Source organism: Solanum lycopersicum, chromosome 6 (assembly GCF_036512215.1).
Source record: "Solanum lycopersicum chromosome 6, SLM_r2.1".
Lineage (NCBI taxonomy): Eukaryota > Viridiplantae > Streptophyta > Magnoliopsida > Solanales > Solanaceae > Solanum > Solanum lycopersicum.
Genome location: NC_090805.1, coordinates 37,235,497 through 37,240,693, shown reverse-complemented (window position 1 = coordinate 37,240,693; position 5,197 = coordinate 37,235,497).

Here is a 5,197-nt window from a genome sequence, read left to right as displayed (position 1 = left end):
TGGAAAAGTAGATTTCTTGACTTCAATTCTTCGGTGGAGGTAGGTTATGGTTTATGCTATTTCATAGTAAACTTTTAATAGCGAATGATATGTATTGGGTAGTATTGTAAAGTCTTCATTATGCTTAATTGTGTGCTTGCATGATGTGATTATATATGATGGTGATAAAATAAGCATGATGAGGCTGTTGAATCTGAAATCTTAAAACCTCCTTATTAATGATGATGTCTTGGTATAAAAGAAGGCTTGATGAACTAAAACAATGAGGTTAGTGGATCGGGTGTCATGTTCCGGCACCAGGATAGTATTAATGGATCGGGTGTCACGTTCCGACACCAGAATAGTATTAATGGATCGGGTGTCACGTTCCGGCACCAGGATAGTATTAATGGATCAGGTGTCACATTCCGACACCAGGATAGTATTAATGGATCGGGTGTCACGTTCCGACACCAGGATAGTATTAATGGATCGGGTGTCACATTCCAACACCAGGATAGTATGAGGAGGATCGGAGTGTCACGTTCCGACACCAGGATAGTAAAGAGAATGAATCTTGAATTATGTTAATATACTCAAAATTAATGAACCTACTTCCCAAATGAGTACGGTATGGAGGCTTGAGTCCTCATGGGTGTACTTGGCGTTATTATCAATAAATTTTGTACTTGTTGCTGCTGCCTGTTGAGTATTGTAGTTTATTTTATGATATTATCATATATATATTGCTTTCTATTTTGAGTTGGCCGATGATATCTACTCAGTATCTGTGTTTTGTACTGACCCCTACTTGTATGTTTTCTCTTTGTTATTTGTGGAGTGTAGCAAACGTACCGTTGTCTTCAACACAACCGCAACTCTAGCCAGTCTTCACCATGTCAGATTTCAGGGTGAGCTATTGTTTCTAGCTTGGATTGGATCTTCTTCTTCACGTCTTGATGCCTTGAAGTTCTGGCATGGACTAGCTGTTTAGTTATTTTAACTTCTTAGATACTCTTAGATTTAGTAATTTGAGAATAGATGTTCTTGTGATGATGACTTCCAGGTTTTAGGGATAGTAATTGATAAATTTTAGAAGTTATTTAATTGATTTCGTTAATGAGTTTTAAGTCTTCCGCATTTTTATTTTGTTATTGTGATTGAAATGTTGGGGTTAGATTGGTTGGTTCGCTCACATAGGAGGATAAGTGTGGGTGCCACTCACGACTCGTTTTGGGTCATGACAAACTTGGTATCAGAGCATTAGGTTCGTTGGTCTCATCACACAAGAACGAGTCTAGTAGAGTCTTGAGGAACGGTAGGGGGACGCCTTTACTTTTCTTTGAGAGGCTACAAGACTTTAGGAAAATTCTATTCTTTCTTTCTTTCATTCTATTACTTGGGTCCAATTGGTATCTAGGTGATACAAATTGGTATCTGACCATCTTCACTCTATTTCACAGATGGTTAGAACTAGAGCAACAACCGCGCCAACACCAGCACCGGCAAGACAAGAGGAGTCTGAGCCAACCACTGAGACTGTAGCTCGAAGAGGAGCAGTGGCAAGAGGCCGTGGTAGAGGTCGCGGGAGGACGTCCTCTAGAGGAAGAGGACAAGCACCTGGCCCATCTAGTACTAGGGCGGTGACTCTTCCACCAACTGAGGAAGTAGTAAGAGAGGGGGAGGAAGGGGAGAATGAGCAAGTGCAGAATGAGGAATTACCACCCCAACCTACCCCAGAGATGATTAATCAGGTTCTTGCTTACCTTAGTGGGTTATCTGATCAGGGCCAGACACCTCCAGTGTTTTCTGCACCAACACCTCAGGTTCCGGGAGTACAACGTACAGCTGTTGTGGCTCCCCGCATGGATACCTCATTGTAAATAGGCACGTTTCCTCGGTTGACTACAGGGCCTATAATGACAAGTGACCAGCATGAACTTTTCAGCAAGTTCTTGAAGTTGAAACCTCCAGTCTTCAAGGGTGCTGAATATGAGGATGCCTACGATTTTCTGGTTGATTGTCATGAGCTACTACACAAGATGAGTCTAGTAGAATGATTTGGCATCGAATTTGTGACCTATCAATTTCAAGGGAATGCCAAAATGTGATGGCGATCGTATGTTGAATGTCAACCAGCACAAGCACCACCTATGACTTGGGCATCATTCTCTAGTTTGTTTATGGAGAAGTATATACCCCGGACTTTGAGGGATAGGAGGAGAGATGAGTTCTTGAGCCTAGAGCAAGGCAGAATGTCGGTTACTGCTTATGAGGCTAAGTTTCGTGCACTATCTAGGTATGCCACCCAGCTTTGCTTCAGTCCACAAGAGCGGATTCGCCGTTTTGTGAAAGGGTTGAGGTCAGATTTGCAGATTTCAGCCTTACAAGTAGCTGCTGCAGCAAAATCCTTTCAGGAGGTGGTAGATTTCGTGATAGAAGTGGAGGGAGTGAAGCCAGACGACTTCACCATGGCATCGACATCTAAGAGGTTTTGTAAAGGAGGCGAGTTTAATGGTTCTTACTCTAGAGGGCAGAGTTCAGGAGGTTATTCGGCCCTCCCTATTCAGTCTTCACTACAGACTGTAGCTGGGGGTCCACCGCAGACCGGTCAACACTTCTCTGAGTTTGGAGGTTATCCCCAGACTCCGTCGTTCTCACAGAGACCTATTCTTGAACCCAGAGAGTGTTATGGATGTGGGGAAATTAGACATATTAAGAGATATTGTCCAAAACAGAGTTACAGACCCCCAATAGTCAGAGGTAGAGGTGGTCATGGAAGAGGCCGTTATTCGGGAGGACGTGGTGGCCGAGGTAATGGTGGTCATCAAAACGGCCGGGGTGACGGGCAAATTGGAAATACTGTAGCACAACATGGTAGGGGCAATGGACAGACCGGTGATAGGGCCCATTGTTATGCTTTCCCTAGGAGATCTGAAGCGGAGACATCTGATGCTGTCATCACAGGTAATCTTTTGGTTTGTGATTGCATGGCTTTTGTATTATTTGATCCTGGATCAACATTTTCATATGTATCTTCCTCATTTGCTACTGGTCTTAATTTACATTGTGAATTGCTTGACATGCTTATTCATGTTTCTACTCCGGTGGGTGAGTCTGTGATAGTTGAAAAGGTGTATAGATCTTGTCCTGTGACTTTTATGGAGAGCAATACTCATGTAGACTTGGTTATCTTAGAAATGGTTGATTTCGATGTAATTCTGGGTATGACTTGGCTTTCTCCAAATTTTGCAATCTTAGATTGTAATGCTAAAACTGTAACGTTGGCCAAGCCTGGGACAGAGCCGTTAGTGTGGGAGGGTGACTACACTTCCACTCCAGTTCGTATCATCTCCTTCCTTCGCGCTAAGAAAATGGTTAGGAAGGGTTGCTTAACTTTCTTGGCACACCTCAGGGATGATACTACCCAAGTACCTTCAATTGAGACGGTTTCAATAGTCCGTGAGTTTCTGGATGTGTTTCCGGCAGACCTTCCTGGTATGCCACCGGATAGGGATATTGATTTTTGTATTGATCTGGAGCCGGGCACTCGCCCCATTTCCATACCCCCTTATAGGATGGCTCCCGCTGAGTTAAGAGAGTTAAAGGCCCAACTTCAAGAGTTGTTAAGCAAAGGCTTTATTAGACCAAGTGCATCCCCTTGGGGTGCTCCTGTTTTGTTTGTGAAGAAGAAGGATGGGAGTTTTCGGATGTGCATTGACTACAGACAACTGAATAAGGTAACTGTTAAGAACAAGTATCCTCTTCCTTGCATCGATGATTTGTTCGACCAGTTACAAGGTGCTTGTACCTTCTCAAAAATCGATTTGAGATCTGGTTACCATCAATTGAAAATACGGGCAATGGATGTGCCCAAGACTGCTTTTCGGACCAGATATGGGCATTATGAGTTCTTAGTAATGTCTTTTGGGCTTACGAATGCCCCTGCTGCTTTCATGAGCTTGATGAACGGGATTTTTAATCCATATCTGGATCTCTTCGTCATTGTATTCATTAATGACATACTGATATACTTGAAGAGCGAGAAAGAACATGAGGAGCACTTGAGAATGGTATTGGAAATGTTGAGGGAGAAAAAGCTTTATGCCAAATTCTCTAAGTGTGAGTTTTGGCTAGATTCAGTGTCCTTTTTGGGGCACGTAGTTTCTAAGGACGGAGTGATGGTGGATCCTTCCAAGATTGAAGTAGTGAAGAATTAGGTAAGACCTACTAATGTTACAGAGGTAAGGAGCTTCGTTGGTTTAGCTAGCTACTACCGTCGATTTGTCAAGGGATTTTCTTCCATTGCTTCCCAATTGACAAACTTAACTAAGCAGAGTGTTCCATTTGTATGGTCGGACGAATGTGAAGAAAGCTTCAGAAACTCAAGACTTTGTTGACTACTGCACCAATTCTCACCTTGCCAGTGGAAGGAAAGAACTTCGTTGTTTATTGTGATGCATCCTATTCTGGTTTGGGTGCAGTGCTAATGCAAGAGAAGAGTGAAATTTCTTATGCTTCGAGGCAATTAAAGGTGCATGAACATAATTATCCTACCCATGATTTGGAGTTGGCTGCGGTAGTGTTTGCATTAAAGCAATGGAGACATTATCTATAGGGGGTGAAGTGTGAAGTCTATACAGATCATCGTAGTTTACAGTATGTCTTTACTCAGAAAGATTTGAACTTGAGACAGCGGAGATGGATGGAACTACTGAATGACTACGATATCACTATCTTGTATCATCCGGGAAAAGCTAATGTTGTAGCAGATGATTTAAGTAGAAAGGCAGGGAGCATGGGAAGCCTAGCCCACTTGCCGGTTTCTAGACGCCCATTGGCTAGAGAGGTTCAGACTTTGGCTAATGACCTTATGAGGCTAGAAGTAAATGAGAAGGGAGGGTTTTTGGCCTGTATGGAGGCAAGATCTTCCTTTTTTGACAAGATTAAGGGAAAACAGTTTACCGATGAGAAACTGATCCGGATCCGAGATAAGGTGTTGCGAGGAGAGGCTAAAGAAGAAAAAATCGATGAGGAAGGTGTTTTAAGAATCAAGGGAAGAGTATGTGTACCCCGCGTCGATGACTTGATTCACACTATTCTTACAGAGGCTCATAGTTCAAGGTATTCTATTCATCCTGGTGCAACCAAGATGTATCGTGACCTAAAGCAACATTTTTGGTGGAGTAGGATGAAGCGTGGCATTGTTGATTTTGTT